This window comes from Corythoichthys intestinalis, chromosome 19 (assembly GCF_030265065.1).
Source record: "Corythoichthys intestinalis isolate RoL2023-P3 chromosome 19, ASM3026506v1, whole genome shotgun sequence".
Lineage (NCBI taxonomy): Eukaryota > Metazoa > Chordata > Actinopteri > Syngnathiformes > Syngnathidae > Corythoichthys > Corythoichthys intestinalis.
The window spans coordinates 43,722,407-43,737,210 of record NC_080413.1 but is presented as its reverse complement, the minus strand read 5'-3'; positions in this window follow the sequence as shown (position 1 = coordinate 43,737,210).

The window sequence follows — 14,804 nt, the reverse complement described above, 5'->3', positions numbered from 1 at the left end:
GCCATTTAAGCCTTTTCACAGTGAGATCTATGCGATATGGCCGAGAAATGTAATTTTGATGTTAACTCCCAAACCGCTGCGCAGAAGTCAACTAAACTTCACCCAATAGTGTATTTTATCACATTCTAGTAATTACATTTGAAAATTTCGTTCTAGGACATTTGGTTTGAGCGCAATCATTAAACTTAATTAAAAAAGTCATTTAAGCCTTTTCACAGTGAGATCAATGCGATATGGCCGAGAAATGTAATTTTGATGTTAACTCCCAAACCGCTGCGCAGAAGTCAACCAAACTTCACCCAATAGTGTATTGTATCACATTCTAGTAGTTACATTTAAAAATTTCGTTCTAGGACATTTGGTTTGAGCGCAATTATTAAACTTAGGTCAAAAAAGCCATTTAAGCCTTTTCACAGTGAGATCTATGCGATATGGCCGAAAAATGTAATTTTGATGTTAACTCCCAAACCGCTGCGCAGAAGTCAACCAAACTTCACCCATTAGTGTATTGTATCACAATCTAGTAGTTACATGTGGAAATTTGGTTCTAGGACATTTGATTTGAGCGCAATCCTCAAACTTAGGTCAAAAAAGCCATTGAAGCCTTTTCACAGTGAGATCTATGCGATATGGCCGAGAAATGTAATTTTGATGTTAACTCCCAAACCGCTGCGCAGAAGTCAACCAAACTTCACCCAATAGTGTATTGTATCACAATCTAGTAGTTACATTTGAAAATTTTGTTCTAGGACATTTTGTTTGAACGCAATCATCAAACTAATTAAAAAAGTCATTTAAGCCTTTTCACAGTGAGATCTATGCGATATGGCCGAGAAATGTAATTTTGATGTTAACTCCCAAACCGCTGCGCAGAAGTCAACCAAACTTCACCCATTAGTGTATTGTATCACAATCTAGTAGTTACATGTGGAAATTTGGTTATAGGACATTTGATTTGAGCGCAATCCTCAAATTTAGGTCAAAAAAGCCATTTAAGCCTTTTCACAGTGAGATCTATGCGATATGGCCGAGAAATGTAATTTTGATGTTAACTCCCAAACCGCTGCGCAGAAGTCAACCAAACTTCACCCAATAGTGTATTTTATCACAATCTAGTAGTTACATTTGGAAATTTAGTTCTAGGACATTTGATTTGAGCGCAATCTTCAAACTTAATTAAAAAAAGTCATTTAAGCCTTTTCACAGTGAGATCTATGCGATATGGCCGAGAAATGTAATTTTGATGTTAACTCCCAAACCGCTGCGCAGAAGTCAACCAAACTTCACCCAATAGTGTATTGTATCACAATCTAGTAGTTACATGTGGAAATTTGGTTATAGGACATTTGATTTGAGCGCAATCCTCAAACTTAGGTCAAAAAAGCCATTTAAGCCTTTTCACAGTGAGATCTATGCGATATGGCCGAGAAATGTAATTTTGATGTTAACTCCCAAACCGCTGCGCAGAAGTCAACCAAACTTCACCCAATAGTGTATTTTATCACAATCTAGTAGTTACATGTGGAAATTTGGTTATAGGACATTTGATTTGAGCGCAATCTTCAAACTTAATTAAAAAAAGTCATTTAAGCCTTTTCACAGTGAGATCTATGCGATATGGCCGAGAAATGTAATTTTGATGTTAACTCCCAAACCGCTGCGCAGAAGTCAACTAAACTTCACCCAATAGTGTATTGTATCACATTCTAGTAGTTACATTTGAAAATTTCGTTCTAGGACATTTGGTTTGAGCGCAATCATTAAACTTAATTAAAAAAGTCATTTAAGCCTTTTCACAGTGAGATCTATGCGATATGGCCGAGAAATGTAATTTTGATGTTAACTCCCAAACCGCTGCGCAGAAGTCAACCAAACTTCACCCAATAGTGTATTGTATCACATTCTAGTAGTTACATTTGAAAATTTCGTTCTAGGACATTTGGTTTGAGCGCAATCTTTAAACTTAGGTCAAAAAAGCCATTTAAGCCTTTTCACAGTGAGATCTATGCGATATGGCCGAGAAATGTAATTTTGATGTTAACTCCCAAACCGCTGCGCAGAAGTCAACCAAACTTCACCCATTAGTGTATTGTATCACAATCTAGTAGTTACATGTGGAAATTTGGTTCTAGGACATTTGATTTGAGCGCAATCCTCAAACTTAGGTCAAAAAAGCCATTTAAGCCTTTTCACAGTGAGATCTATGCGATATGGCCGAGAAATGTAATTTTGATGTTAACTCCCAAACCGCTGCGCAGAAGTCAACCAAACTTCACCCAATAGTGTATTGTATCACAATCTAGTAGTTACATTTGAAAATTTTGTTCTAGGACATTTTGTTTGAACGCAATCATCAAACTTAATTAAAAAAGTCATTTAAGCCTTTTCACAGTGAGATCTATGCGATATGGCCGAGAAATGTAATTTTGATGTTAACTCCCAAACCGCTGCGCAGAAGTCAACCAAACTTCACCCAATAGTGTATTGTATCACAATCTAGTAGTTACATTTGAAAATTTTGTTCCAGGACATTTTGTTTGAGCGCAATCCTCAAACTTAGGTCAAAAAAGCCATTTAAGCCTTTTCACAGTGAGATCTATGCGATATGGCCGAGAAATGTAATTTTGATATTAACTCCCAAACCGCTGCGCAGAAGTCAACAAAACTTCACCCAATAGTGTATTGTATCACATTCTAGTAGTTACATTTGAAAATTTCGTTCTAGGACATTTGGTTTGAGCGCAATCATTAAACTTAGGTCAAAAAAGCCATTTAAGCCTTTTCACAGTGAGATCTATGCGATATGGCCGAGAAATGTAATTTTGATGTTAACTCCCAAACCGCTGCGCAGAAGTCAACTAAACTTCACCCAATAGTGTATTGTATCACAATCTAGTAGTTACATGTGGAAATTTGGTTCTAGGACATTTGATTTGAGCGCAATCCTCAAACTTAGGTCAAAAAAGCCATTTAAGCCTTTTCACAGTGAGATCTATGCGATATGGCCGAGAAATGTAATTTTGATGTTAACTCCCAAACCGCTGCGCAGAAGTCAACCAAACTTCACCCAATAGTGTATTGTATCACATTCTAGTAGTTACATTTAAAAATTTCGTTCTAGGACATTTGGTTTGAGCGCAATTATTAAACTTAGGTCAAAAAAGCCATTTAAGCCTTTTCACAGTGAGATCTATGCGATATGGCCGAGAAATGTAATTTTGATGTTAACTCCCAAACCGCTCCGCAGAAGTCAACCAAACTTCACCCATTAGTGTATTGTATCACAATCTAGTAGTTACATGTGGAAATTTGGTTATAGGACATTTGATTTGAGCGCAATCCTCAAACTTAGGTCAAAAAAGCCATTTAAGCCTTTTCACAGTGAGATCTATGCGATATGGCCGAGAAATGTAATTTTGATGTTAACTCCCAAACCGCTGCGCAGAAGTCAACCAAACTTCACCCAATAGTGTATTTTATCACAATCTAGTAGTTACATTTGGAAATTTTGTTCTAGGACATTTGATTTGAGCGCAATCTTCAAACTTAATTAAAAAAAGTCATTTAAGCCTTTTCACAGTGAGATCTATGCGATATGGCCGAGAAATGTAATTTTGATGTTAACTCCCAAACCGCTGCGCAGAAGTCAACCAAACTTCACCCAATAGTGTATTGTATCACAATCTAGTAGTTACATGTGGAAATTTGGTTCTAGGACATTTGATTTGAGCGCAATCCTCAAACTTAATTAAAAAAAGTCATTTAAGCCGTTTCACAGTGAGATCTATGCGATATGGCCGAGAAATGTAATTTTGATGTTAACTCCCAAACCGCTGTGCAGAAGTCAACCAAACTTCACCCATTATTGTATTGTATCACAATCTAGTAATTACATGTGGACATTTGGTTCTAGGACATTTGATTTGAGCGCAATCCTCAAACTTAGGTCAAAAAATCCATTTAAGCCTTTTCACAGTGAGATCTATGCGATATGGCCGAGAAATGTAATTTTGATGTTAACTCCCAAACCGCTGCGCAGAAGTCAACCAAACTTCACCCAATAGTGTATTGTATCACAATCTAGTAGTTACATTTGAAAATTTTGTTCTAGGACATTTTGTTTGAGCGCAATCCTTAAACTTAGGTCAAAAAAGCCATTTAAGCCTTTTCACAGTGAGATCAATGCGATATGGCCGAGAAATGTAATTTTGATGTTAACTCCCAAACCGCTGCGCAGAAGTCAACCAAACTTCACCCAATTGTGTATAGTATCACATTCTAGTAGTTACATTTAAAAATTTCGTTCTAGGACATTTGGTTTGAGCGCAATCCTCAAACTTAGGTCAAAAAAGCCATTTAAGCCTTTTCACAGTGAGATCTATGCGATATGGCCGAGAAATGTAATTTTGATGTTAACTCCCAAACCACTGCGCAGAAGTCAACCAAACTTCACCCATTAGTGTATTGTATCACAATCTAGTAGTTACATGTGGAAATTTGGTTCTAGGACATTTGATTTGAGCGCAATCCTCAAACTTAGGTCAAAAAAGCCATTTAAGCCTTTTCACAGTGAGATCTATGCGATATGGCCGAGAAATGTAATTTTGATGTTAACTCCCAAACCGCTGCGCAGAAGTCAACCAAACTTCACCCAATAGTGTATTGTATCACAATCTAGTAGTTACATTTGAAAATTTTGTTCTAGGACATTTTGTTTGAACGCAATCATCAAACTTAATTAAAAAAGTCATTTAAGCCTTTTCACAGTGAGATCTATGCGATATGGCCGAGAAATGTAATTTTGATGTTAACTCCCAAACCGCTGCGCAGAAGTCAACCAAACTTCACCCATTAGTGTATTGTATCACAATCTAGTAGTTACATGTGGAAATTTGGTTATAGGACATTTGATTTGAGCGCAATCCTCAAACTTAGGTCAAAAAAGCCATTTAAGCCTTTTCACAGTGAGATCTATGCGATATGGCCGAGAAATGTAATTTTGATGTTAACTCCCAAACCGCTGCGCAGAAGTCAACCAAACTTCACCCATTAGTGTATTGTATCACAATCTAGTAGTTACATGTGGAAATTTGGTTCTAGGACATTTGATTTGAGCGTAATCCTCAAACTTAGGTCAAAAAAGCCATTTAAGCCTTTTCACAGTGAGATCTATGCGATATGGCCGAGAAATGTAATTTTGATGTTAACTCCCAAACCGCTGCGCAGAAGTCAACCAAACTTAACCCAATAGTGTATTGTATCACATTTTAGTAGTTACATTTGAAAATTTCGTTCTAGGACATTTGGTTTGAGCGCAATCTTTAAACTTAGGTCAAAAAAGCCATTTAAGCCTTTTCACAGTGAGATCTATGCGATATGGCCGAGAAATGTAATTTTGATGTTAACTCCCAAACCGCTGCGCAGAAGTCAACCAAACTTCACCCAATAGTGTATTGTATCACAATCTAGTAGTTACATTTGAAAATTTTGTTCTAGGACATTTTGTTTGAACGTAATCCTCAAACTTAGGTCAAAAAAGCCATTTAAGCCTTTTCACAGTGAGATCTATGCGATATGGCCGAGAAATGTAATTTTGATGTTAACTCCCAAACCGCTGCGCAGAAGTCAACCAAACTTTACCCAATAGTGTATTGTATCACATTCTAGTAGTTACATTTTAAAATTTCGTTCTAGGACCTTTGGTTTGAGCGCAATTATTAAACTTAGGTCAAAAAAGCCATTTAAGCCTTTTCACAGTGAGATCTATGCGATATGGCCGAGAAATGTAATTTTGATGTTAACTCCCAAACCGCTGCGCAGAAGTAAACCAAACTTCACCCATTAGTGTATTGTATCACAATCTAGTAGTTACATGTGGAAATTTGGTTCTAGGACATTTGATTTGAGCGCAATCCTCAAACTTAGGTCAAAAAAGCCATTTAAGCCTTTTCACAGTGAGATCTATGCGATATGGCCGAGAAATGTAATTTTGATGTTAACTCCCAAACCGCTGCGCAGAAGTCAACCAAACTTCACCCAATAGTGTATTGTATCACAATCTAGTAGTTACATTTGAAAATTTTGTTCTAGGACATTTTGTTTGAACGCAATCATCAAACTTAATTAAAAAAGTCATTTAAGCCTTTTCACAGTGAGATCTATGCGATATGGCCGAGAAATGTAATTTTGATGTTAACTCCCAAACCGCTGCGCAGAAGTCAACCAAACTTCACCCAATAGTGTATTGTATCACAATCTAGTAGTTACATTTGAAAATTTTGTTCTAGGACATTTTGTTTGAGCGCAATCCTCAAACTTAGGTCAAAAAAGCCATTTAAGCCTTTTCACAGTGAGATCTATGCGATATGGCCGAGAAATGTAATTTTGATATTAACTCCCAAACCGCTGCGCAGAAGTCAACAAAACTTCACCCAATAGTGTATTGTATCACATTCTAGTAGTTACATTTGAAAATTTCGTTCTAGGACATTTGGTTTGAGCGCAATCATTAAACTTAGGTCAAAAAAGCCATTTAAGCCTTTTCACAGTGAGATCTATGCGATATGGCCGAGAAATGTAATTTTGATGTTAACTCCCAAACCGCTGCGCAGAAGTCAACTAAACTTCACCCAATAGTGTATTTTATCACATTCTAGTAGTTACATTTTAAAATTTTGTTCTAGGACATTTTGTTTGAACGCAATCATCAAACTTAATTAAAAAAGTCATTTAAGCCTTTTCACAGTGAGATCTATGCGATATGGCCGAGAAATGTAATTTTGATGTTAACTCCCAAACCGCTGCGCAGAAGTCAACCAAACTTCACCCATTAGTGTATTGTATCACAATCTAGTAGTTACATGTGGAAATTTGGTTCTAGGACATTTGATTTGAGCGCAATCCTCAAACTTAGGTCAAAAAAGCCATTTAAGCCTTTTCACAGTGAGATCAATGCGATATGGCCGAGAAATGTAATTTTGATGTTAACTCCCAAACCGCTGCGCAGAAGTCAACCAAACTTCACCCAATAGTGTATTGTATCACATTCTAGTAGTTACATTTAAAAATTTCGTTCTAGGACATTTGGTTTGAGCGCAATTATTAAACTTAGGTCAAAAAAGCCATTTAAGCCTTTTCACAGTGAGATCTATGCGATATGGCCGAGAAATGTAATTTTGATGTTAACTCCCAAACCGCTGCGCAGAAGTCAACCAAACTTAACCCATTAGTGTATTGTATCACAATCTAGTAGTTACATGTGGAAATTTGGTTCTAGGACATTTGATTTGAGCGCAATCCTCAAACTTAGGTCAAAAAAGCCATTTAAGCCTTTTCACAGTGAGATCTATGCGATATGGCCGAGAAATGTAATTTTGATGTTAACTCCCAAACCGCTGCGCAGAAGTCAACCAAACTTCACCCAATAGTGTATTGTATCACAATCTAGTAGTTACATTTGAAAATTTTGTTCTAGGACATTTTGTTTGAACGCAATCATCAAACTTAATTAAAAAAGTCATTTAAGCCTTTTCACAGTGAGATCTATGCGATATGGCCGAGAAATGTAATTTTGATGTTAACTCCCAAACCGCTGCGCAGAAGTCAACCAAACTTCACCCATTAGTGTATTGTATCACAATCTAGTAGTTACATGTGGAAATTTGGTTATAGGACATTTGATTTGAGCGCAATCCTCAAACTTAGGTCAAAAAAGCCATTTAAGCCTTTTCACAGTGAGATCTATGCGATATGGCCGAGAAATGTAATTTTGATGTTAACTCCCAAACCGCTGCGCAGAAGTCAACCAAACTTCACCCAATAGTGTATTGTATCACAATCTAGTAGTTACATTTGGAAATTTTGTTCTAGGACATTTGATTTGAGCGCAATCTTCAAACTTAATTAAAAAAAGTCATTTAAGCCTTTTCACAGTGAGATCTATGCGATATGGCCGAGAAATGTAATTTTGATGTTAACTCCCAAACCGCTGCGCAGAAGTCAACCAAACTTCACCCAATAGTGTATTGTATCACAATCTAGTAGTTACATGTGGAAATTTGGTTCTAGGACATTTGATTTGAGCGCAATCCTCAAACTTAGGTCAATAAAGCCATTTAAGCCTTTTCACAGTGAGATCTATGCGATATGGCCGAGAAATGTAATTTTGATGTTAACTCCCAAACCGCTGCGCAGAAGTCAACCAAACTTCACCCAATAGTGTATTGTATCACAATCTAGTAGTTACATTTGAAAATTTTGTTCTAGGACATTTTGTTTGAGCGCAATCCTTAAACTTAGGTCAAAAAAGCCATTTAAGCCTTTTCACAGTGAGATCAATGCGATATGGCCGAGAAATGTAATTTTGATGTTAACTCCCAAACCGCTGCGCAGAAGTCAACCAAACTTCACCCAATTGTGTATAGTATCACATTCTAGTAGTTACATTTAAAAATTTCGTTCTAGGACATTTGGTTTGAGCGCAATCCTCAAACTTAGGTCAAAAAAGCCTTTTAAGCCTTTTCACAGTGAGATCTATGCGATATGGCCGAGAAATGTAATTTTGATGTTAACTCCCAAACTGCTGCGCAGAAGTCAACCAAACTTCACCCATTAGTGTATTGTATCACAATCTAGTAGTTACATGTGGAAATTTGGTTCTAGGACATTTGATTTGAGCGCAATCCTCAAACTTAGGTCAAAAAAGCCTTTTAAGCCTTTTCACAGTGAGATCTATGCGATATGGCCGAGAAATGTAATTTTGATGTTAACTCCCAAACTGCTGCGCAGAAGTCAACCAAACTTCACCCATTAGTGTATTGTATCACAATCTAGTAGTTACATGTGGAAATTTGGTTATTGGACATTTGATTTGAGCGCAATCCTCAAACTTAGGTCAAAAAAGCCATTTAAGCCTTTTCACAGTGAGATCTATGCGATATGGCCGAGAAATGTAATTTTGATGTTAACTCCCAAACCGCTGCGCAGAAGTCAACCAAACTTCACCCATTAGTGTATTGTATCACAATCTAGTAGTTACATGTGGAAATTTGGTTCTAGGACATTTGATTTGAGCGCAATCCTCAAACTTAGGTCAAAAAAGCCATTTAAGCCTTTTCACAGTGAGATCTATGCGATATGGCCGAGAAATGTAATTTTGATGTTAACTCCCAAACCGCTGCGCAGAAGTCAACCAAACTTCACCCAATAGTGTATTGTATCACATTCTAGTAGTTACATTTGAAAATTTCGTTCTAGGACATTTGGTTTGAGCGCAATCATTAAACTTAGGTCAAAAAAGCCATTTAAGCCATTTCACAGTGAGATCTATGCGATATGGCCGAGAAATGTAATTTTGATGTTAACTCCCAAACCGCTGCGCAGAAGTCAACCAAACTTCACCCAATAGTGTATTGTATCACAATCTAGTAGTTACATTTGAAAATTTTGTTCTAGGACATTTTGTTTGACCGCAATCATCAAACTTAATTAAAAAAGTCATTTAAGCCTTTTCACAGTGAGATCTATGCGATATGGCCGAGAAATGTAATTTTGATGTTAACTCCCAAACTGCTGCGCAGAAGTCAACCAAACTTCACCCATTAGTGTATTGTATCACAATCTAGTAGTTACATGTGGAAATTTGGTTATTGGACATTTGATTTGAGCGCAATCCTCAAACTTAGGTCAAAAAAGCCATTTAAGCCTTTTCACAGTGAGATCTATGCGATATGGCCGAGAAATGTAATTTTGATGTTAACTCCCAAACCGCTGCGCAGAAGTCAACCAAACTTCACCCATTAGTGTATTGTATCACAATCTAGTAGTTACATGTGGAAATTTGGTTCTAGGACATTTGATTTGAGCGCAATCCTCAAACTTAGGTCAAAAAAGCCATTTAAGCCTTTTCACAGTGAGATCTATGCGATATGGCCGAGAAATGTAATTTTGATGTTAACTCCCAAACCGCTGCGCAGAAGTCAACCAAACTTCACCCAATAGTGTATTGTATCACATTCTAGTAGTTACATTTGAAAATTTCGTTCTAGGACATTTGGTTTGAGCGCAATCATTAAACTTAGGTCAAAAAAGCCATTTAAGCCATTTCACAGTGAGATCTATGCGATATGGCCGAGAAATGTAATTTTGATGTTAACTCCCAAACCGCTGCGCAGAAGTCAACCAAACTTCACCCAATAGTGTATTGTATCACAATCTAGTAGTTACATTTGAAAATTTTGTTCTAGGAAATTTTGTTTTGAGCGCAATCATCAAACTTAATTAAAAAAGTCATTTAAGCCTTTTCACAGTGAGATCTATGCGATATGGCCGAGAAATGTAATTTTGATGTTAACTCCCAAACCGCTGCGCAGAAGTCAACCAAACTTCACCCATTAGTGTATTGTATCACAATCTAGTAGTTACATGTGAAAATTTGGTTCTAGGACATTTGATTTGAGCGCAATCCTCAAACTTAGGTCAAAAAAGCCATTTAAGCCTTTTCACAGTGAGATCTATGCGATATGGCCGAGAAATGTAATTTTGATGTTAACTCCCAAACCGCTGCGCAGAAGTCAACCAAACTTCACCCAATAGTGTATTGTATCACATTCTAGTAGTTACATTTGAAAATTTCGTTCTAGGACATTTGGTTTGTGCGCAATCATTAAACTTAGGTCAAAAAAGCCATTTAAGCCTTTTCACAGTGAGATCTATGCGATATGGCCGAGAAATGTAATTTTGATGTTAACTCCCAAACCGCTGCGCAGAAGTCAACTAAACTTCACCCAATAGTGTATTGTATCACATTCTAGTAGTTACATTTGAAAATTTCGTTCTAGGACATTTGGTTTGAGCGCAATCATTAAACTTAATTAAAAAAGTCATTTAAGCCTTTTCACAGTGAGATCTATGCGATATGGCCGAGAAATGTAATTTTGATGTTAACTCCCAAACCGCTGCGCAGAAGTCAACCAAACTTCACCCATTAGTGTATTGTATCACAATCTAGTAGTTACATGTGGAAATTTGGTTCTAGGACATTTGATTTGAGCGCAATCCTCAAACTTAGGTCAAAAAAGCCATTTAAGCCTTTTCACAGTGAGATCTATGCGATATGGCCGAGAAATGTAATTTTGATGTTAACTCCCAAACCGCTGCGCAGAAGTCAACTAAACTTCACCCAATAGTGTATTGTATCACATTCTAGTAGTTACATTTGAAAATTTCGTTCTAGGACATTTGGTTTGAGCGCAATCATTAAACTTAATTAAAAAAGTCATTTAAGCCTTTTCACAGTGAGATCTATGCGATATGGCCGAGAAATGTAATTTTGATGTTAACTCCCAAACCGCTGCGCAGAAGTCAACCAAACTTCACCCATTAGTGTATTGGATCACAATCTAGTAATTACATGTGGAAATTTGGTTCTAGGACATTTGATTTGACCGCAACCCTCAAACTTAGGTCAAAAAAGCCATTTAAGCCTTTTCACAGTGAGATCTATGCGATATGGCCGAGAAATGTAATTTTGATGTTAACTCCCAAACCGCTGCGCAGAAGTCAACTAAACTTCACCCAATAGTGTATTTTATCACATTCTAGTAATTACATTTGAAAATTTCGTTCTAGGACATTTGGTTTGAGCGCAATCATTAAACTTAATTAAAAAAGTCATTTAAGCCTTTTCACAGTGAGATCAATGCGATATGGCCGAGAAATGTAATTTTGATGTTAACTCCCAAACCGCTGCGCAGAAGTCAACCAAACTTCACCCAATAGTGTATTGTATCACATTCTAGTAGTTACATTTAAAAATTTCGTTCTAGGACATTTGGTTTGAGCGCAATTATTAAACTTAGGTCAAAAAAGCCATTTAAGCCTTTTCACAGTGAGATCTATGCGATATGGCCGAGAAATGTAATTTTGATGTTAACTCCCAAACCGCTGCGCAGAAGTCAACCAAACTTCACCCATTAGTGTATTGTATCACAATCTAGTAGTTACATGTGGAAATTTGGTTATAGGACATTTGATTTGAGCGCAATCCTCAAACTTAGGTCAAAAAAGCCATTGAAGCCTTTTCACAGTGAGATCTATGCGATATGGCCGAGAAATGTAATTTTGATGTTAACTCCCAAACCGCTGCGCAGAAGTCAACCAAACTTCACCCAATAGTGTATTGTATCACAATCTAGTAGTTACATTTGAAAATTTTGTTCTAGGACATTTTGTTTGAACGCAATCATCAAACTAATTAAAAAAGTCATTTAAGCCTTTTCACAGTGAGATCTATGCGATATGGCCGAGAAATGTAATTTTGATGTTAACTCCCAAACCGCTGCGCAGAAGTCAACCAAACTTCACCCATTAGTGTATTGTATCACAATCTAGTAGTTACATGTGGAAATTTGGTTATAGGACATTTGATTTGAGCGCAATCCTCAAATTTAGGTCAAAAAAGCCATTTAAGCCTTTTCACAGTGAGATCTATGCGATATGGCCGAGAAATGTAATTTTGATGTTAACTCCCAAACCGCTGCGCAGAAGTCAACCAAACTTCACCCAATAGTGTATTTTATCACAATCTAGTAGTTACATTTGGAAATTTAGTTCTAGGACATTTGATTTGAGCGCAATCTTCAAACTTAATTAAAAAAAGTCATTTAAGCCTTTTCACAGTGAGATCTATGCGATATGGCCGAGAAATGTAATTTTGATGTTAACTCCCAAACCGCTGCGCAGAAGTCAACCAAACTTCACCCAATAGTGTATTGTATCACAATCTAGTAGTTACATGTGGAAATTTGGTTATAGGACATTTGATTTGAGCGCAATCCTCAAACTTAGGTCAAAAAAGCCATTTAAGCCTTTTCACAGTGAGATCTATGCGATATGGCCGAGAAATGTAATTTTGATGTTAACTCCCAAACCGCTGCGCAGAAGTCAACCAAACTTCACCCAATAGTGTATTTTATCACAATCTAGTAGTTACATGTGGAAATTTGGTTATAGGACATTTGATTTGAGCGCAATCTTCAAACTTAATTAAAAAAAGTCATTTAAGCCTTTTCACAGTGAGATCTATGCGATATGGCCGAGAAATGTAATTTTGATGTTAACTCCCAAACCGCTGCGCAGAAGTCAACTAAACTTCACCCAATAGTGTATTGTATCACATTCTAGTAGTTACATTTGAAAATTTCGTTCTAGGACATTTGGTTTGAGCGCAATCATTAAACTTAATTAAAAAAGTCATTTAAGCCTTTTCACAGTGAGATCTATGCGATATGGCCGAGAAATGTAATTTTGATGTTAACTCCCAAACCGCTGCGCAGAAGTCAACCAAACTTCACCCATTAGTGTATTGTATCACAATCTAGTAGTTACATGTGGAAATTTGGTTCTAGGACATTTGATTTGAGCGCAATCCTCAAACTTAGGTCAAAAAAGCCATTTAAGCCTTTTCACAGTGAGATCTATGCGATATGGCCGAGAAATGTAATTTTGATGTTAACTCCCAAACCGCTGCGCAGAAGTCAACTAAACTTCACCCAATAGTGTATTGTATCACATTCTAGTAGTTACATTTGAAAATTTCGTTCTAGGACATTTGGTTTGAGCGCAATCATTAAACTTAATTAAAAAAGTCATTTAAGCCTTTTCACAGTGAGATCTATGCGATATGGCCGAGAAATGTAATTTTGATGTTAACTCCCAAACCGCTGCGCAGAAGTCAACCAAACTTCACCCATTAGTGTATTGTATCACAATCTAGTAGTTACATGTGGAAATTTGGTTCTAGGACATTTGATTTGAGCGCAATCCTCAAACTTAGGTCAAAAAAGCCATTTAAGCCTTTTCACAGTGAGATCTATGCGATATGGCCGAGAAATGTAATTTTGATGTTAACTCCCAAACCGCTGCGCAGAAGTCAACCAAACTTCACCCAATAGTGTATTGTATCACATTCTAGTAGTTACATTTGAAAATTTCGTTCTAGGACATTTGGTTTGAGCGCAATCATTAAACTTAGGTCAAAAAAGCCATTTAAGCCATTTCACAGTGAGATCTATGCGATATGGCCGAGAAATGTAATTTTGATGTTAACTCCCAAACCGCTGCGCAGAAGTCAACCAAACTTCACCCAATAGTGTATTGTATCACAATCTAGTAGTTACATTTGAAAATTTTGTTCTAGGACATTTTGTTTGACCGCAATCATCAAACTTAATTAAAAAAGTCATTTAAGCCTTTTCACAGTGAGATCTATGCGATATGGCCGAGAAATGTAATTTTGATGTTAACTCCCAAACTGCTGCGCAGAAGTCAACCAAACTTCACCCATTAGTGTATTGTATCACAATCTAGTAGTTACATGTGGAAATTTGGTTATTGGACATTTGATTTGAGCGCAATCCTCAAACTTAGGTCAAAAAAGCCATTTAAGCCTTTTCACAGTGAGATCTATGCGATATGGCCGAGAAATGTAATTTTGATGTTAACTCCCAAACCGCTGCGCAGAAGTCAACCTAACTTCACCCATTAGTGTATTGTATCACAATCTAGTAGTTACATGTGGAAATTTGGTTCTAGGACATTTGATTTGAGCGCAATCCTCAAACTTAGGTCAAAAAAGCCATTTAAGCCTTTTCACAGTGAGATCTATGCGATATGGCCGAGAAATGTAATTTTGATGTTAACTCCCAAACCGCTGCGCAGAAGTCAACCAAACTTTACCCAATAGTGTATTGTATCACATTCTAGTAGTTACATTTGAAAATTTCGTTCTAGGACATTTGGTTTGA